Source organism: Gopherus evgoodei, chromosome 7 (genome assembly GCF_007399415.2).
Source record: "Gopherus evgoodei ecotype Sinaloan lineage chromosome 7, rGopEvg1_v1.p, whole genome shotgun sequence".
Classification (NCBI taxonomy): Eukaryota; Metazoa; Chordata; order Testudines; family Testudinidae; genus Gopherus; species Gopherus evgoodei.
In genome coordinates, this window is record NC_044328.1 from 9,168,071 (window position 1) to 9,189,451 (window position 21,381).

The 21,381-nt window shown below is 44.2% G+C and overlaps 1 protein-coding gene across 19 annotated transcripts in view; it reads left to right on the forward strand.

Annotated features, from left to right (window-relative positions):
* Positions 1-21,381, forward strand: part of ADD3 (adducin 3) — a 184,497-nt gene that overhangs the window by 79,721 nt on the left and 83,395 nt on the right. For 2 of the 19 annotated variants that reach the window (XM_030568094.1, XM_030568105.1), the window contains exon 1: positions 17,960-18,053. The exons of 16 other annotated variants lie outside the window; for them this stretch is intronic. The gene's annotated coding sequence lies outside the window, so the exon portion shown is untranslated. Of the gene's footprint in view, positions 1-824; positions 903-17,959; positions 18,054-21,381 lie in introns of those variants that run through there. One more of the 19 variants, XM_030568102.1, reaches the window with a different exon arrangement.

Consider the following 21,381-nt stretch of genomic DNA (forward strand, 5'->3'; position numbering starts at 1 on the left):
GGACTCTTCTAACAATTGTCCTTCCTTCAAGGAGTGTCAGACCAAAAGATTCTGGGAACAACAGGGCCAGGTTTGAGAACTCAATAGGGTATTCCATTTTTAGCATGGCCAGTGTCCACTTGTTCTTCATTATAGCCAAAGCCTCAGTTCAAAAACAAGATGTATCCCCTGTGAGAAAGCAGGAAGGGGAGAGGAGGAGGAGATTGCTAAAATGAAATGGTCTGAATGTGTTGTCCTGCAATCTTCTATGAGCTGCTTCATGTTGGGACTTACTGAACCAGAAGAGTGATAGAAGAATGGGGTGCCTTCCTTTAAATTCTTGGAAGTGAGGGAGGGCTTCTTCAGAGGCAGGCTGCCTTTTAGGCAAAGAAGTGTCAGATTTATTCATCCCCATTCATTTCCAGTATGTTCTCTTTGTGGTTGTAGGGATTATAATATAGAAGATGAATTTGTGTCTGTCAGTGCTGTTTCACTAAACTGTAAAGATGTTCTGACTTTTCTCCCTTACCTTTTGGAGGCACGTCTCATGGTTTTAAATTAATCAAACGTTGATATTACTCTTCTTGCTAGCATCTGGAGAGTGTTGAAGAGTGTTTTCCCCCTCCTCTTTCTAAAACCCTATCGTGGAAGCAGTTTTCTGGCAGCAGATAAACTTCCATATCACGTTCACTGTCAGATTCCTGGTCTATGAGATAAAGCAGTTTCATGCTAGGCAAAAGGAGGAGGATGACATTAATGTAAAGCTTCTCATTGACTTGTGGGTCAGAAAAACTAGGCTGTTATTTCAAGATGGAATTATGCAGATGTGAGCTGTGCTTGTTATAGTGGGGAAAAGTTCTGTATTTTCACCAAACAGAAAATTGTTGATGCTTTTTTAGGTAAATACTAGTGGCTTGTTCAAGGTTAGTAACACAGATGTGTGTTCTCTTATTCATGTAATTATGAAACCAAGAAGAGAAACTCTTAAGAAGCAAAGGATGAAGGATAACTTAGTTGCAGCAGTTCCTTGTTTACATTATGAACATTGTTTGTTTCTAACCATTTCTAAATAACAGTGCAATGTATGTAGAAAATGCTGATTCAGAGCTCTTGGCTGGAGCACATTAACTTGTTAACATGGCTGATTGCTTAATTTTGCCCTTTGGAGAAAATATTTGCATTTTAAATATGTATTGTGTTTAACTAAAATTATTATAATTATCTAAATTGGGTGAAAAATGGACCCAAATGTATTACCACCACACTATAGTTTGATTTAAAAATTGCTTAGTGGTTTTACTGTCTGGGAAGCAATTATTTTATGTTTGATTTACAGTACTTACAAAACAAATCTGTATCAGTAGAAACAAAACTGCAACTTAATGTGCAGTAGCACAGTGCTATGATATTGCACTGGGGATTGTTTTTTCAACCTATAACTCAGTCTGGTTTATTCAGTCTTATAATTGACAGAATGTAGTGAATGAAAAATAATTGTTTAAAAATGACTTTTTTCCAAGGTATTGTCATAAGCCTTAATTAAAGCTTTCCATTAAATAGGCTTAGTCTGTATTCTTAGGCTTTTTTTCCTCCATACCTATTGACATGTCACTACTAGTGATGACCTCCTTAGCAAATGTTGATATTTAGAAAGGAAGTTTTACAAACATACAGCTTTTTGTGTTTCCTTTTGTCAAAACAGGTTTATCAGTAACAGTTATGCAATTTTCGTAAAATGAGGATTTGTGTTTTTACTACTGGCCAATAGCTGTGTGTGGAGAAAAGTTTGTGTTTAACTTTTTACTAAAAGTGGAATTAGCTTAAATATTTGTTTTAGTTAAATATCTTGGCCTGTGAGCCTAAAATGATGTCATTTTTGTACGCATTGTTCAGTAGATTAAGTCACTTACAGCTGGATGCCTCTCAGTTCTTGGTTTTCTGCAGCATTGGTTTACAGACTTTCTCTAGCTTTGTTTCAGTATTCCAGTGGTGTGTATTCACTTTTTGCATCAGAATAATATTTCAATCTTGTGGGGTGATATAGAGGATCTGGTGGTGTTGCAACATATGATCTTAAGGCTGCCGTAACTTTTTTTTTTAAGGAAAAAAGACGCTAACCTATTACGTATTTCAGAAACACTTGAGTAAATGTGAGTATAATCACGTATGCCTTGTCTACATTCCAGAATCGCCTCATTTCCACAGTTAGTGGCCAGCAGTGGTTGTTGCTGCATCAGTGCTGACACTCAATATAGAAAAGAATGTGCAGGGGTTGTGCTGATCAGCTAAGTTGCACTGTATTTGAAGTAAAGTCTGATTGGCTCAATTGGTGTAAGCTTCAGCTTGCCCTTGTTTATACTTCAGCATGAACGCTGGTGCAGCTACACAAATTGCTGGCTGTTGAGTGCTTAATCAAGTCTATTCCCAAGTTCTCCTATGAGTGATTGTGCATGTATACATTCCACTTCAGGTGTATGAGTGCCAAGTACAATTGACTAGGAGACTTCTGCCTGCAGTACTATCAGGTGGCACATGTGCCTCTGCTCTCCTAGTGCATTGAGCCAGGGTCAGAAAACGGGCATCTCTACCACCTCCCTCTCTTCCTTCTCACTACCCGTGGTGAGAGTCAGAGCTTCCCATAGCTATTTGCTTCAGTTAGCCAGTGTGTTCTGAAAAACTTCGTATCTAGTTTAGATCGTTTTTAATGTTTTAGTTAATTAGTTTAGTATTCTGTGTAGATATCTAGGGAATTACTATTTAAAAACAAATAAACCAGGTTTCAAGCAGTGTTCTATGTTCATGGTGGTTACTGTTGTCATGGACAGGCAAAACAGCTTCTTAAACTACCTAGGGGAAGAACATGTGAGGAACAAATATACAATGTGTACATCCTTTCCTACCAGAACAAAAAAGCAGAGGGCCTGCCACCTAAAAGTTCACCTAATAAAGGAAACCTTGTATCCCGCATCAGAACTGGATCCTGAACATGAGGTGACAGAAGTTGACTGATTCCAAACCAACAAAAAATGCCGCTTCAGCTGCCTACAACTCGAAGTGCAAGCCAGGAGAAAAACTTTGCTCTTCCTCCTCACAGTTGACCTTCTTAAAACACCCTAAAGCTTTCCAATGCTGATAAACATTCAAAATTTGTGTTTTCACCAAGCCAGCCTTCCAGTAATTCCTCTGCTACCAGTTCGAAGCATTGTAAACACAAACATGTACTGGCTGTGTCAGAGGCAGCACTGTTGACTCTGGCTCCTCTGAAGCTGATGAGTCTGGTGCCTTTATCTTTACCAGGCCCTTCTTCATCTGTACAACCAATCCAGATCATCTTGGCATTGTCAGCACTACTAGCTCCACTGGAGCTGCACGCACTGATAGTACAGCACTTGCATGTCTCGGTGCCTTCATCTCCTTGAGTTGTCTTGTCTGCAAGGGATCTCGTGTCTCCATTTACCAGGTTCTCCATTACTGCTGCATCCAGCTCCAATATTGACTGGTACAAGGTCTTCGGCACCATCAACACCCTTGATGTTGTCAGTACAGTTGATGCACCCAATACCCTTGGTGCAGATACTTCTGGCACTGCCAGTGTTTTCCCCATACCTGACTCATCAGGCACGGTCAGCTCTGCCAGTGTGATCAGCACCACTGAAGTCTTCAGTGTTGTCAGTGCAGTTGGCTTCAACGCTGAGAGTAGTGATTACCTCATTGGCCTTCAGATCTCCTTATTCTATACTATATACTTCCCCGAGGATGGCTCCCCATCAAAACCCTCACATACAGGAACAGCCCCTCTGTTTCCTGAGAAATTCTAACTTTCCTCTTCAGACTTGGAACTTGAGGAGCACATGTTGTAGGAGCAGGATTTTATAATGTCCCATAAGAATTAATGTATGATTTGATTTCATCCTGTCAGCCACCCTTTTTGAATAGCAGAAAGGAATAACAGACCAGAACAATCCTTATGACTGATTGTGGTCACCGTTTTGTTTTAGGATAAGTTATAATGTCTACTATGGTTTCCTTATATGTATTACAAATCTAGTTAAATGCACATTTTTTTTGTTTTAAGGTTTTAGTAAGTAAGAGACAGGATCTTGTGTCTCTGTTAAGGAGATTAGAGGAATGTTGAGGGCCTGAAGCCCCAGTGTTAATTGTTTTAGTTATAAGATTTAGCAAGGCTTGATTTACAATGTATTCTGCTAAATATACAATACTACTGTCTGTATACCTTTGAAGGTTTCTGTAAGAGATTGTTTGTGTGAATGAGGAATGTATGCATCAGGAAAAAGTGTGCAAGCCATCACAAATATCCAAATGGTCAAGAAGAAGTAGGAAACTTGGAAAGACCAGAAGACAATCAGAAAACATCCATTGTATCCGATGCTAAACACGTTAGCAGCACTGATGACCTCAAAGTGAGGCAGGCACCCCCGAAGGCGAGACAACAAATAGGAGATAACGATGGGAAGCCCGACAATAACCATCAAATGATAACGCCACTTAAGGACTAATGATCACAGGATGACATTGCAAAATGCATGGACTCAAATGGGAATTTACAGCTATAAAGCTGGGGTGTTTTGTTATGGAACTTCGGGTTCAGTCCTGCAAAGCCTTGGAGCATCGGATCGACCGAAGAGCCCAGCTCCACACTCGTGCTCAATCTAACTGGCCATTAGATTGACTCGAACTACAACAGACTGGTAACTATAAACATCACTGGTAGGAAAGTGTGTGTGTGAGAGAGAGAGAGACACTAAAAAGCATATGCTAACTGTTGTCTTCTCAATAAATGCTGTGTATGTGCCTTCTCCTGAAAAGATCTCGTGTGCTTTGTATAACAGTCTGAACTACGGGCTCTCACCTGTGATCCGCCTTATACCATTTTTCATAAAGATAAGATTCAACTAAGGCCTCACCTGGCCTTTCTGCCAAAAGTGATGTCCTGCTTCCATGTTAGCCAGGATATCTTCCTGCCGGTTTTCTACCCCAAACCGCATGCTGGCCTTCGGGAACAGCATCTCCATTCCCTGGATGTTAGAAGGGCACTCACTTTCTATATAGACCAAACAAAGCTCTTCCGTAAAACAACCCAGTTATTTGTTGCCATCGAGGAGCGAATGAAAGGCACTCCAGTTTCCTCTCAGCAAATATCTTCATGGATCACCGGATCATGGGATGTATTCGTGCATGCTACAACTTGGTAAATGTCCCTCCGCCTGCTGTCATGGCTCACTCTACGAGGGCTCAGGCATCATCAGCTGCTTTTCTGGTGCACATTCCGCTCCAGGAAATCTGCAGAGCCGCCACATGGGCCTCCGTTCACACCTTCACATCCCACAGTGCCATCGTTCAGCACTCGTGGGACGATGCGGCCTTTGGCAGAGCGATCCTCCAATCTGCAGTTCCTTGACTCTGACCCCACTTCCAAGGTAAGGCTTGGGAGTCACCTAACTGGAATTGATATGAGCAATCACTTGAAGAAAAAATGGTTACTTACCTTGCTGTAACTGTTGTTCTCCAAGATGTGTTGCTCATATCTATTCCATTCCCCCCCACCTTTCCCCTCTGTCAGAGTAGCCGGCAAGAAGGAACTGAAGGGAGGTCGGGCCGGCAGGATCTTATATAGATCGCCATATCAGCGCCACTCCAGGGGGCTCCCCAGCTGGCTTGATGGGCAACTGCTAGGGAGAAGTTTCCAACTTCCGTGCACACAGCATGCGTACACACCTAACTGGAATAGATATGAGCAACACACCTTTCTGTAACTGTTGTTCTTTGAGATGAGTAACCATTTTTCCCTTTGGCTTACTGGACCTAAGGTCTAACAGTCTTCAGGGTGCAGTGCAAGACAAATTTATTTGGTGTAACATTTTAGTATTTTGTTGTCCTTGTTTTATTGAATTTAATGTTCTTTCTTTGACTCTGTAAACAAGTACCTCACTGCTATGGTTATAAATGTTTACAAAATAAATAAAATAGACTGTTTGAGGTCCCAGATCCATTTACATATGTACAAGCTTTAAAAATTACAAAAATAAATACTTTTAAAGGAATTTAAAGGCCTTTTACCATCCCAAACAAAATTTGTTTTTCCTGCAGCTACTAATGACCTCACTACATTAAAGCAGGGATTAGCATTCTGTATTATGCTTCAGGTGTTAATGACACTATCAGTTCTTTCAGAGGGAGTATGAATCCCTGAATCCCTTCAGGTTTGACCAAGTAGATGGAACTGATTTTCAAATACTTGGCTGTAAATGTTTTTGCATTTAAGGCTTTGTGTGTCTCAGTGAACTTGATTCTTGCACAATTTTTAAAATGTTAAGTGTTTCATATAACTGTTCTGTAGATGAAAACAGCAGCTGCAAACACTTTGAGAAAGTTGACAAACTTTGAGAAAGTTGTGTATGATACATATGCAAATTTTATAGTTCATCACTGCCTTTTAACTTTGTCTTGCTGACTCCGCAGAAGAGTTCTATAAGGTTGTACATAAATGGAGGCTATACATTCGTGGTGATGGTTTAAAAATTCTCTGCAACAGAGTTGTGGATTAACACTTAAAACCCAGAGTATATTTTCCAGTAGCTTTTAATGGTTTAAAATTATGTCCTATATTGGGGTCTCTTTGATCATTTCTTCTTAAATCCACGTAAAACAACTGTTAAAATAATATTGCATTTGTCTTAAAATGATAGAGATAATAGAAATTCAGAATAAGCGCTGAAGTGGTTTCTCCTCTTTTGTTGTTTTGTCCACAGCCGGTATTGTAGTTAAGATGCTGAACAATCTGACCTGTTCTCAGGTCCCCTGATGTGGGAAAAGATCAGTTACAATATCTGCTCTCACTCAGGCAATTGTAATTGCATGCTTAACCCTGAGTTCTCTAGTTCTTTCTTCCACTTTTTCAGCCCCTTAATATCATTTGATTATAGTTCTTTCAATATGTTTTGGGGGTTTGTAATGTGAACAGAAACTGAACTACTCTTTCATAGGCTTTAAAACAAACTACAAAGGTTCTATTTTTGTTCCCCTCCCTGTGTCATCTTTCTGTGTGCGCAGAGTTTCCATTTGACTTGATTACTTGTAACTGAGGGTCAAATTGGATAAGTTGCATTTGCTTTCTGTACCATAATGTGTCTCTGTGCCCTAGAAGCCATGTAATGCAAAGTTGATATATTAGAAGCAAATACAAACTATCATTAAAGTGCGTATTTAGAGACTTCAGGAGTGCACTATATTTGGCAGGTAGCTGATGATTGCTCTGAAGAAGCCATCAGTCTTCTGGGGTTTTTTAAAAAGATATTTCTTCTAAAAGGAGATTGTTCAATGCTGTAGATCAGCATTTCTCCAAATGTGGTCCACAAAACACTTGTTAGTAGACAGCTTGCTGGTTACATGATGCTGTATTTTCTATATAAATGGTTGATGTAGTTACTGGAGGCTGGGTGTTAAGTTGCTTATCGCAGAAAAATAGTTTTAGAAAGTAAAACGAAGTCTTCTAGACAATCTCTCCAAAATGTAGTTCATTCTATGAAAATGTTTGAGACTTCCTGCTGCAGATGATAATGGTTGCCTGGGCACAACAGCTCTAATCATTTACTAGTAGGGAAGTTTATCACATAGATATGCAAGACCATAATGGTTACTTTGGAGCAGTTAGTGTGTCATTGTGCTGTCATATATTCACTGAGATTATGCATTATAATGTCCTGTAGTTAGCTAGGTGTCTGTCTTATTTAAAATTATATTCTAAAATTCATATGACAAGGTATATCTGACATTTCAGGTTTATTCTCTTACTCTTTAGGGGATATACTTACTGTTGAATGTAGTTTTTCACTGATTAGCCAGGCTGTGGTCCATAAAAAATTTTGTGTTTGTTTAAGATGGAATGTCCATAATGAAAAGAGACTATAAGAAATAGTTGCCTTAAATGAATTGTTACTCTATTTGGGTGTATTTATCTTCCCTGGCCCCACCCAGGATCAATTCTTCCATAAGCTCGGAACTGACATGGGTGAAGGCTCCTTCAGTATTGCTACAGCTTAGATGCATGAGATTTTAGCTAGTAATTCACCGTATCATACTTGGTCATATTAGTGAAAAGTGTGACGTGGTTAGTACATAGACACAAATAATTAACCTTTTGGCCGAGTTTGAACTTTCTAGGCGCTTCACCCATGATGACATGTTGCATCTGGAGTGTGACTTCTTTTGGGCTCTCTGAGTGAGGCTGCCAGATAAATGTTCAACAGCAGTTTGAGACCTACAGTTCTTCTTCGAGTGATTGCTCATATCCATTCCGGTTAGGTGTGTGCGCCGTGCGTGCACGTTTGTCGGAAGATTTTTACCCTAGCAACTCCGGCGGGCCGGCAGGTCGCCCCCTACAGTGGTGCTGCCATGGCGCCTAATATATACCCCTGCCGGCCCGTCTGCTCCTCAGTTCCTTCTTACCGCCGTGTCGGTCGTTGGAACTGTGAAGCGCGGCATAGCTGTCCTCCACGTCCCTAGCTCTCCATTGTATCGTTGTTTATTAGTTGTATTTAGTTGTAGTTGTAGCTAGAGTATAGAATATTAGTTGTATTTACTTATTGTATATAGTTAGCGGGCTTGGGCTCTAGCCCTCCCCGGCGCCAGGCTCATGCCCAGTTCGCCAGGGTTCAAACAGTGCTTGGCGATGTTCTAGATCCTGGTTGACCTCCCGGCACCACGCTGGTGGCAGGTCCCGGTCTCGATCTCGATCCCAACACCGCTATGACTCCCGGCACCGGCACCGAGGAGGTCTCCGCCGTCTAGAGCGAGGGACCCATATCAGTCCCGTTCAGCTCCTCCCTGGCCGTCCCGACAACCATCTGTCTCCTCTCAAACAGACAGCGCGTACGCCATGGACACTGACAGGCCTGCTGCTCTCTTCCATGATCCCCCCCCCTCAGGAACATGGACCACAACAGTGGGGCTTCTGGACTCCCTGGGCGTATCATCAAGCCCAAGGCCCTCAGCAGATTCCCCCGCGTTCGACGGCATCTGAACACAGGGCTCCAGAGGCCACATTGTCTCGTCCTCCCCCGCAGAGGAGGGGTTGTCTCACCGTCAGGACCCTGATCTCCCTCCAGAGTCGGATGCAGTGCTCCAGGCAGAGCCTCCTGCAGATCCACTCCTGCCAGATGTCTCCTCATCATCCTCCCCGGATGAAGCAGTGGCTGGAATGACATCTACCAGCCCTCCTCCGCTTGACCTCAGGGTGCATCAGGACTTCCTCAGGTGCGTGGCACAGAACATGAACTTACTTACAGGCTGAGGAGGTCTCAGAAATTGAGGATCCGGTGGTGAGCATATTATCTGCCGATACACCCACTCAAGTCGCCCTTCCTTTCATCTGGACCGTTCAGGCCAATGCCAATACCATCTGGCAATCACCGGCATCCGTTCCCCCCGCTGCACGCAGAGTGGAGTGCAAATACATGGTGCCCTCGAAGGGGTATGAGTATCTATATGTTCACCCGCCCCCGTGCTCCCTCGTTGTACAATCTGTGAACGAGAGGGAGTGCCATGGCCAACAGGCCCCGGCACCAAAGTCTAAGGAAGCGAGGCGCATGGACCTGCTCGGCCGAAAGATCTATTTTGCGGGCGCCCTCCAGCTTCGGGTGTCCAATCAACAGGCTCTCCTTAGCCGCTACACTTACAACACCTGGGCAGCAGCGGACAAATTTAAGGAGCTGCTTCCGCAAAATGCGCGTCAGGAATTCGCTGCGATCCTTGACGAGGGCAAGAAGGTAGCGAGAACTTCCCTACAAGCATCTCTGGACGCCGCAGATTCAGCCGCCAGGACTCTAGCTTCTGGCATTACCATGTGCCGCATTTCCTGGCTACAGGTCTCTGGCCTCCCTCCGGAGCTCCAGTATTCCAACCGTCTTTCGTTTTTCCTCCCTGCGTGGTCCCAGCTAACATCCGACCGATAGATCTTACGCACGTTGCAAGTTGGATACCATCTGCAATTCGTTTTGCACCCTCCCTCGTCCCTCTTCAGGGACCCCTCTCACGAGCAACTCCTTCTTCAGGAGGTGTGAACGCTCCTCGCCAAAGAGCCATAGAGGAGGTTCCAGAGAGCGAGCGGGGCAAGGGGTTTTATTCCTGTTACTTTCTGATCCCCAAAGCCAAGGGAGGTCTCAGGCCTATCCTCGACCTGCGGGAACTCAACAGATATGTGGTGAAGTTGAAGTTCTGTATGGTATCCTTGGGGACCATTATCCCATCCTTGGATCCTGGAGACTGGTATGTCGCCCTCGACATGCAAGACGCATACTTTCATATAGCCATCTTCCCACCCCACGGATGGTTCCTTCGGTTCGTGGTCAACCGCCGCCACTATCAATTCGCGGTCCTCCCATTCGGCCTCTCTATGGCCCCGAGGATGTTCACCAAGTGTATGGCTGTAGTTGTCGCCCACCTTCGTCGCAGTCGCATACATGTATTCCCATACCTCGACGACTGGCTGATACGGGGATCATCAGAGGCACAAGTCCTCAGCCACGTCCGCATGGTCAACAGACTTTTCGCGAGCTTGGGTCTAATCCTCAACATAGAAAAGTCAACACTAATCCCCACTCAGAGGATAGAGTTTATTGGAGCCCTTCTGGACTCTACTCTGGCCAGAGCCATTCTTCCTCTGTCAAGGTTCCAGACCTTGACGGCCATCATACAATGACTGCAGGCAGCACCCTTGACCTCAATACGCACTTTCCTGACTCTATTGGGCCACATAGCGGCCTGCACGTTTGTCATGGGATATGTGCGGCTTCGCATGAGGCCTCTCCAGTCCTGGCTCATCACTCAGTACCGTCCGGCCAGGCACCCTCTGGACACGATTGTCACCGTCCCCCAGGACGTATTAGGTTCCCTGCAGTGGTGGCTGGATCAGTCTGTGGTGTGCGTGAGGCTCCAGTTCCATCCGCCCCAGCCCTCGGTGTCCCTGACAACGGATGCCTCAGATCTAGGCTGGGGGGCCCATCTCGGAACCCTGCGGACCCAAGGCCGGTGGTCACCTCTCGAGCTGACCCTCCATATCAACGTACAGGAATTGAGGGCGGTCCGCCTTGCTTGCCAAACGTTCCATCATCAACTTCAGGGCCGCTGTGTCTCGGTGTTCACTGACAACACAACGACCATGTATTATATAAACAAGCAGGGCGGCACGAGGTCGTCTTCTCTGTGTCAGGAGACCGTGAGGCTCTGGGACTTCTGCATAGCCCACTCCAGTCACCTCATCGCATCCTTCCTTCCCGGGGTTCGGAACACGTTGGCGGATCATCTGAGCAGATCCTTCCTTTCCCACGAGTGGTCCCTTCGCCTGGACGTCGCCCTTTCTCTCTTCCGGAGGTGGGGATGTCCCCGGATGGACCTCTTCGCTTCTCGAGGGAACAGGAAGTGCCAGATGTTCTGCCCCTTTCAAGGCCTGGAACCGGGTTCGGTAGCGGACGCCTTCCTTATTCCATGGATGATGCACCTGTTCTACGCATTCCCTCTGTTCCTGCTCGTCCACAAGGTCCTTCTGAAGGTGGGCAGGGACAGGGCCCGCTTGATCATGATAGCTCCAGCATGGCCCCGGCAACATTGGTACTCCATGTTGCTGGACCTGTCTCTGGCCGACCCTGTCCCCCTACCTCTTCACCTGGACCTGATCACTCAGGACCACGGCAGGCTCCGTCACCCGGACCTTCAATCGCTGCACCTCACGGCGTGGCTCCTGAGTGGCTGACCCTGTCTGAAATGCATTGCTCTACCCCAGTGCGTCAGGTGCTCCTGGAGAGCAGGAAGCCTTCCACCAGAGTGACGTGTTCGGCCAAATGGAAGCACTTCACATGCTGGTGTGCTAATCGGAACTTCCTTCCCACTGCAGTCTCCATCTCTGCTTTCTCACCCGATAGTGACTAGGTTTCTTAAAGGTCTGGAGCGTCTTTACCAACAGATTCGCTGCCCTGCCCCCACCTGGGACCTGAACCTGGTTCTGGCCCGGCTCATGTCCCCTCCCTTTGAGCCTTTGGCAACTTGCTCCCTTCTCTACCTCTCCTGGAAGACCGCCTTCCTGGTGGCCATCACCTCCGCGAGACGGATGTCGGAGATCCAGGCCCTCACAGTAGATCCCCCGTATACTGTGTTCCACAGGGACAAGGTGCAGCTGAGACAGCACCCAGCCTTTCTCCCCAAGGTGGTCTTGGCCTTTCACGTCAACCAGGAGATCTTTCTCCGTGTCTTTTTCCCGAAACCCCATTCGTCCCGCAGGGAGCAGCAGCTTCACTCACTGGACGTCCGTAGGACGCTCGCCTTTTATATAGAGAGAACCAAGCCGTTCCACAAATCCCCCCAACTCTTTGTGGCGGTAGCGGAACGTGTCAAAGGGTTGCCCGTCTCCATCTCAAAGAATCTCCTCGTGGGTGACGTCCTGTATCCGAGCCTGTTATGACTTGGCTCATACCCCTCTGGGCCACGTGACTGCGTACTCTACCAGGGCTCAAGCCTCATCAACGGCTTTCCTCGCCCACGTGCCCATCCAGGAGATCTGTAGGGCAGCGACCTTGTCCTCTGTTCATACTTTCGCTTCCCATTATGCCCTGGTCCAGCAGTCCAGAGATGACGCGGCCTTTGGCGCCGCCGTGCTCCACGCCACGACTTCTCACTCCGACCCCACCACCTAGGTAAGGCTTGGGATTCACCTAATTGGAATGGATATGAGCAATCACTCGAAAAAGAAAAGACGGTTACTCACCTTTGTAACTGTTGTTATTTGAGATGTGTTGCTCATATCCATTCCACACCCACCCTCCTTCCCTACTGTCGGAGTAGCCGGCAAGAAGGAACTGAGGAGCGGACGGGCCGGTAGGGGTATATATCAGGCGCCATGGCGGTGCCATTCTAGGGGGAGACCTGCCAGCCCACCGGAGTTGCTAGGGTAAAAATCTTCTGACGAACGTGCACGCACAGTGCGCACACCTAACTGGAATGGATATGAGCAACACATCTCGAAGAACAACAGTTACAAAGGTGAGTAACCGTCTTTATTCCAAATAAAATGAATAAAGAGTCTTTCTCTTCCCACTATAAACTGAGTCTAACTTTATCCAATGTGGTCATAGTTTATAGGGTCTTTGCAAAGCGGCTTCCTAATAAATCCAGCATGCTATTTCAAGACTGTGTCTAGGTTAAAACATTTAGAATAGGCTGTTGTAATTTGTTTTTCTCTACTTGAGAGATTATAATTATGGAATGAAAGAAGATAAGATGTGTTTATGTGAAATACAAGATTTCAGCAATGAAGAAAAGAACAGCTGATGAAAGCAAGAACTAGCCCTATATCCAGTCCCATGTACTTGGGATTTACATAGTATCTTTCCTCAAAAGATCAATAAGGCTATTTGCTAGGAGTTTATTTTTAAAGTTAATTATCTTACTAAGTAGCTGGAAATTGTATTTCATTAATGTATATAAAGCAGGATATACCAATAGCATACAAAGAAATTATAACAGTGAGGAAAGACTATATAGAAGAGGAGGACTGTTTTAAGGTGTCAGGCCTTGTCTACACTACAAAGTTGCAGCACTGGTGAGGGGGTTACAGCGCTGCAACTTAGGATGTGTATACACCTGCAGGGCATTACCAGCGCTGCAACTCCCTGTTTGTAGCGCTGGCCGTACACCCGGTCGTGCCTCGGGTGTAGAGGATCCAGCGCTGGATCACCAGCGCTGGTCATCAGGTGTAGACACTCACCAGCATTTTTGTTGACCTCCGTGGAATAAGCAGGTATCCCAGCATACCTGAGGAAGCCTCTCTGGTAATTAAGCAAACTCCACTGCTCTCCAAGCAGGTCTCCTTCCCCGCGGTGTGCTCTGGCGTTCCCCGACCCCCCCCTCCAAGCAGGTCTCCTTCCCCGCGGTGTGCTCTGGCGTTCCCCGACCCCCCCTCCAAGCAGGTCTCCTTCCCCTCAGTGTGCTCTGGCGTTCCCCGACCCCCCCTCCAAGCAGGTCTCCTTCCCCGCGGTGTGCAACAGCGCTGCAGCGTGGCCACATCTAACACCACTTGCAGCGCTGGTTGCTGTAAGTGTGGCCACTCTGCAGCGCTGGCCCTATACAGCTGTACTAATACAGCTGTAACAACCAGCGCTGCAAAATTGTAGATGTAGACATACCCTCAGGTTTTTCATTGGTAAAAGACATGTTTGACCAAAATCATCCACTAGGCTTCAGTGGAGTTACACTCTGGATCAACATAGCCCTTTCTCTTACTATATACAATACAAGATATGCACACTTGTAACTACAGAATTTGCTACTTTGAAGCAAAGAGATATTTGTAGATGGATTGTATAGATTGGCATACTTTCTAAACAATTCTTTGACTGCACAAGGCATTCTGTAATGTATGTATTCATAAATTTGGGGACTGATGGAGTATTTTCCATGAATCCTGGAGCTAGAACCAAAAAGACTTAGCTATGATTAAGGCTACGTTTTAGTCGTAGGTATTTTTAGTAAAAGTCAGGGACCCATCATGGGCAGTAAACAAAAATTAATGGCCCATGACAAGTCCATGACCTGTACTATATACCCGTGACTAAATCTTGGGTGGGGGCACATCCCGGAGGTCCCACAGGTGCTCTGGGTGAGGATGGCTTGGGGAGTTTTGCAGGTGCTCTAGGGATGGGCAGTGGCGCACAGCCTGGGATCCCCGCTGATGCTGAGGGTGTGGGGGTTGGCGGGGCTGGCAGGGTCCTTACCTGGCTCCTTGTGGCTCCCTCCAGGTGGAGGTGCATCCAGATGGGTCTGCACGCTGCGTACACCCTGAGCACCAGGTCCACAGCCCCCGTTGGCCAGGAACTGCAGCCAATGAGAGCTGCGGGGGCGGTGGTTGCGGGTGGAGCCATCTGCTAGGAGCTGAGGGAGAGACATGTCACCACTTCTGGGGAGCCCCCCCCCCCAGCCCCGAGGTAAGCACCGCCCAGAGCCCCCAACCCCCTCCCACACCCAAACTCCTGCTGCAACTTAGGGAGGGGAGCGCAGTGGCCCAAGACTGCCCCAGCAGTAGCCGATGTGCCTGGCCTAGGGGCTGCCTGAGCTGCAGAAGTCACAAAGGTCCCGGAAAGTCCCAGAATCCGTGATTTCTGTGACCTCATGTCTAAACTTCATCTTAATGTGTGTCAAATTTTAACGTATGGACTAGCCAGTAATTTGAACAAGATTCTTTTATTTCTTTATATGCCATGAGAGAGATAAGAGGCATTTAAGTGGTGCATAGGCTTTGGATGGACCCTCTGCATAGGGGAGAATTTCACGCTAAAGGAGAAAGGGTAGGAAAACTATAGGTGATAATTAGGGCCCTACCAAATTCACAGTCCATTTTGGTCAATTTCAGTTATAGGATTTTAAAAATAATAAATTTTATGATTTCAGCTATGTAGATCTGAAATTTCATGATATTGTAATTGTAGGGGTCCTGACCCAAAAAGGAGGGGGGTGGGTGTGCGGGTGTGTGTGGAGGGGAGTTGCAAGGTTATTGTAAAGGGGGTTGCTGTATTGCTACCCCTAATTCTGCACAGCTGCTGGTGGTGGTGCTGCCTTCAGAGCTGAGCAGCGGAGAGCGGCGGCTGCTGGCTGGGAGCCCAGCTCTGACGGCAGAGCCACTGCCAGCAACTGCACAGAAGTAAAGATGGCATGGTATGATATTGTCACCCTTACTTCTGCACTGCTGCTGGCTGGGCGCTGCCTTCAGAACTAGGTGCCCCACCAACAGCTGCCAGCTGCCTAGCTCTGAAGGCAGCACAGAAGTGAGTGTGGCAATACTGTGAGTCACCACCCCCCTAGAGTAATCTTGTGACCCCTGCAACTCCCTTTTGCATCAGGACCCCCAGTTTGAGAAATGCTGGTCTCCCCTGTGAAATCTGTATATTATAGGGTAAAAGCACACAAAAAGAACAGATTTCATGGAGAGAGACCTGATTTCACAGTCCATGATGCATTTGTCATGGCCATGAATTTGTTAGGGTCCTAGTGATATTACATGATTACTCCGTAAGACACATACATCTTGATGGTGCCACTGAATTTTTGCCACTTCTTTGCAGGTTTTAACTCTTGCTATGAAATACATTCTATACCACTATCTTTATTTTTACCATATAATTATGTTTTCGTATTATACTGCATGCTATTTAGGAAAAAAAAAAAGCATTAGTGCAAGATTGAGGTTGAAAAATTAAAGAACTCACACCTAAGGCAACTCCACCACTTTGTGAGTAATTACAGTAACTCCTCACTTAAAGTCGCCCCAGTTAACACTGTTTCATTATTAGGTTGCTGATCCATTAGAGAACATACTTGTTTAAAGTCAGGCATTGTTCCGTTACAAGGTTGTTTGGCTTGCCCCATTCCGCCCACCTGGCACTTCTGCTGGGGAGCGGGGTTGGGGGTGCAGGGGCTTACCCTACTTTACCCACCTGCATTCCAGCCAGGGAGTGGGCAAGCCCCTGGCAGGAGCACCGGGCGGGTGGAATGGGGCAAGCTCTCATGCCCTGACCCCCTCCTCCCCGGCTGGAATGCCGGGCAGGTAAAGTGGGGTAAACCCCTGCATCCCGACCCCGCTCCCCAGCAGAAGTGCTGGGCGGGCGGAATGGGGCAAGCCAAACAACCTTGTAACGGAACATTGCCCGACTTTAAACGAGTATATTCTCTAATGGAGAAGGGCAAGCCTCTGCGCTCCAACCTCACTACACCCCTGCCTCAACTAAGCTTCACAGTCCTCATTGGGGAGTCCAGTATTAAATTGTTTGTTTTTTTGCCAGACAAAAGACATTATATACATATATGTTTTAAATAATTTTAAACAATGTCCCTGGAACCAAGCCCCCCCCCCATTTACATTAATTCTTATGGGAAATTAGATTCGCTTAACTTCGTTTCGCTTAAAGTAGTATTTTTCACGAACCAAACAACAATGTTAAATGAGGAGTTACTGTACAGGAATTTAAAACTTTGGTTAAGCCTTTTTGGAAATCTGGGATATTGTAACTTTTGATAATGCTTAACCTGGGCACTGCTGGGGAACCATTGAAAGACTTGCCAGAAACAGATAGGAGTGGAGGAGCTTCGTTTCTGCCCTAAACTCCAGAGACATAATAGTAATGTGATGATGATGACAACTTCAGAGTTGCTTCAGTGTTTTCATAGCTACTTTTGACTTTGTATTTTGGTATTTCTGATCAGTCTAGCATTTGTTTGCATTACAAAACTTCCAGTGCACCACTGCTATTAAGTTAGGCATGTGGAACATATGGGAAAGAAAGGTCTTAAAGTTTATTTTTACATACACAAAACTCAAAAATGGCCATAATTTTTAACCTTTCCAAAAAAATTCTCTGGCGGGACTGACCCGAAACATAGAAAAGAATCATCTCCAAAGGAATTTATTTAAGAAGATTATGAGCAAATTAAAACAATAGAGGTGGGACCAGTGGCATGCAATGGATCTTGCTACTCATTAACTGTGGGGCCACTCCTACTGTAATATAGTGAGATCATTTGTGATTACAAGTATTGAATAATTTAAAGAGAGATTAAATGTTGCTCTCATTCACCTACTACTTTTTGACTGATTTGGCTTTAAGGGGATGAGAAGGGAAGGTGATATAAACAATTCGTTCTTTTTCTGTTCCCCACCCCATCCCAAGTCAGTTATGGAGACTGATTAGATCCCATGAGAACTGTAAACGATTGAAAATTTAAATGATTTTGAAGTTTCCCAAGCTAAGGTAGCCCTCCACTCTCTTGAGTGTTTGAGACAGTGTCAGTCATCTGGAAGCACATGTCTGAATTGTACAAAAACTCCATATAGAAATGTACTCTTTTAACATAGAATAAATTTTGTATTAATTAAAGTGAAAGTGTATTTTTTATATCACATTCTTTGTTTCCTCTGACACAGACTCAATGATACAGGCTATACAACTTCTAACAATGGACATCTTTGTCATTTGTATTTGGCTGGTCTGATTATCATATAAAGTACTTTCCTCAAGGTGAGTCCTAAGGTCACTTGAAACTGCTTGTAACCTTATTTTTAGGTTATTCCCTGTCCCACTTCTGCAAAACATATTCTCAAACCCACTGGCACACTCAGATGTAGTTTACCTAACTATGAATCCAGTAAAACATACAAACTAGTACCTATTGATATTTTAAAATTAAAGGCCACTTCTCTCAAACTGAGAGCGCACATTTTGACAATTACTTCTTACTGCTTGGCATTGCCCCTTGAAATTGTGAAAATGAAATTTCCTTCCTGCCAACAGTTTGTTCTAGGCCGCCTTCTCACGAGTAATAGTGCAGTGTGTACCTCTTCTGTACTCTGAGAACCCGGGTTATTAAATGAAAAGGTATGCTACATTTAGAGCATAGTGAATTGGTTCCAATGGGACAAAGTATTCTTTACTGTGTGTAACATGGCTGTGTGTGCTAACCAAGAGAACCTTCATTTTCATGGTAAAAGTACTGGTTCCACGTAACTTCTGTACTGTAATGAGATGTCCTGGAATCGACCAGTTTGGCAATGAGCTATAAAATACTAATGTCTTGGCTGAATTTAACATGCCATGGACATGTGGATTCCTGAGAATGTTGCACCTTGTCTTTGCCAGTAAATCACAATAGTGTCCATTCTAGACACTTAATCTGACTTTGCTGGCAATTTTCCATTCTTATCTGGGGGAATGGAAGGAAAGGGATGAGATAACTTTATCTTAATGTAGATATGCAATATGTTGGCAAGCTGTAAAGAAAATCAGATCTGGATTTCATTTCTTCTTCAACTTTCTGTGATCTAGTGCACATTCCTAACATGTTACAAACAGCTTGTGTCTCTGAAAGTGCAATATCAGTTTTCAGTGGCAAAAGTCCCTAAAGGAAACAGGCTGATTCTTCTATGTGCAAACAGCTGGGCGGTTGTGAATGGAATTAATTGCTGATGTATACCGACTGTGTGGATTTTTTGTTTTTTTCCTTCTTCTCTTGTCATTTCCTTTGCAGCTGTGAAAGGCAAGTTTTTTAGACTTTGAAAACAACATACACTTTTTCAGCAGTAATAATTCAAGATTACTGAAATTATGTATTTGGCTAGAAATGCAACGTACAAACATCTCTCCTGAACTCTAAGAACCCATGCAATTAAATAAAAACTGTAATGCAAAAAAACTCTAGCCAAGGTTTTCAAAGCTACCTAGTGACTTTTGGGTGCCCATCTTGAAAAACCTTAGAGGTTTGACTTGCAGAGGATGAGCACTCAACACTTTCTTTTAATAAGGCAGCTTTAGGGTGTCTTGAGTTGGTCATCAAAAATTAGTAGGTAGTTTTTGAAAATCATGCCCCTACATTTGTAGCTTTGAAGCAGTAATAGCAATGGCATGACCCTATTGCATTCAGATATGATAGTCACACAAGTTTAATTGTTTAAAGTCAGTAATGCTCTGTACTCAGAGAGCAGCTAGGGGATTTTAATATTATCATGGGATCGGAAAGCCGCACATTATCAACAACATTGCATGCCAAACCAAAGGCTTGTCAACTCTTTCTCAACAGATCACAAATCAAAAAGTGGATTCAAAAGCAGCTTCCAAACGCTGAAGGTGTGAGAATCTGTGACGTGCTGATTTAGTGTTAAAATTCAGTGGAAAAATCTGATATGTATTGTAAGGACAATATTTTCCTAGTTTCCACCCTGTAACTCCCCAAACACTTTTCCCACTGTCTATAAAATTGTTTGTTTACATTAATCTTGCAACAGTGATTTTTAGGCTTAGTCTACATTACAAAGGCTTGCCAGTATGGCTTATTCTTGTTTCCCAAATGAAATAAGCTATACTGGCAAAAACATTTTTCATGGTAAAATTGCATCTGCACTAGAATACCTAGTGTAGATGCACTGTAGTGCTGGTATGAAATGTAATTCTTTTTTTTTTAATTACCCCCAACTGACATTTCTGTTCAGAAAATAGTTTCCAGTGTAGATCTGGTCTTATGAATCTGAATAACTTTAAGCTTTATAAGCATTTCACATTAGAATATGTCCCCAGCTGTTTGTGTTGAATAGCGCCTTGTACCAAAGGAGGTCCCATTGGGACTGCTTGAAGTGTGAGGTACTCCTTACTGTGATAGGGGTGGCAGAATTTGGACCAAAATGTTTTTAAGATTGTGGAAAATGATAGTAGGATTAAGAATGTCCAGGTTAGTAACAGTAAATAGTAGATAGAATAAACCTTTTTTTTAAAAGTCGCAACAAAGTGAATTATCTGTGCAAAGTTAAAGTCCTTATGTAAAACAAGCTTATGTACAGATACAGAATTATTTTATTTTAAACATGCATTTATTTTTGAGCCTGCTGTAGTGGATATCTCATGTTAAGTACTTTTTTGGCAGGTAATAAGAGTTATGGAAACAATTAAAATTCTTGCGCAACATTGGATCACTTGTTTATTTGGAAGAGTGGGTGGTGTTTGGGAAATAAAGAACAGTTCTTTGCTTTAAAACAAAAATTGTTTGCTTTGGAATAATATGTATCTGGGGAGTTTTTGCCAGAAAGCTTTGCTTTTTTTTTGTGGTGTTTTGTGTGTTCCTTTTTTTATAAACTCCTATCACACAATCCTGAAAATAAAGAATCGTTTGATTTATTATGTATATTTTGTGTGATAAATACAAATACTGTATGTTGCTTTACTGGTAAGTATTAACATATAAAAGAACTACTGTATTTATTTTAGTTGCTGGTAACATGTTTGTGTTCCTGTTGACTTGAAAGCGCTACAAAATTTTGCAGAAATGCAATGAAATTTTCTTTGCAGCGAAGGGCATGTGAAACCTGCAAAGGCTCAGCCTGGAAATGGACCAATTTCTGTGCAACCATGTTGTCAATCCTTTCCCAGGCAGTTTTTTCTTCTAATGCCCTAACTGCCTAACTTAAAGGTTTAAAGGTGGGAAAATGCACTTCTCCTAAGAATTGATGGAGGTTATGAGCAAAAGCCCACATTTTTAGAAGGGGAATTTTTCAGTGTCCTGGTGCGCTTGCAGCTGGACATTCCTGTAGATCACATCAGTACTTGATAGCATTATTTGCCTGCCAAGCTTGCAGATAAATTTGTATTCTGAGAGTCTTGTAGTAGTGCGTTCTTCTCCTGAAAGTGCTCTACCCTTGCTTTTTTGCATATACTTTGGATCGCTTGAAAAATCATCATAAAGGTCATCTTTAGGGCAAGGTTTCTTCAGAATTGCCAAACTACGGGATATCAGTTTAAACTGCAGCTCTATTATTTTTTTGTATTTTTTAAGCAATGGGATGTCTGTTGCAATGTGCTTCTG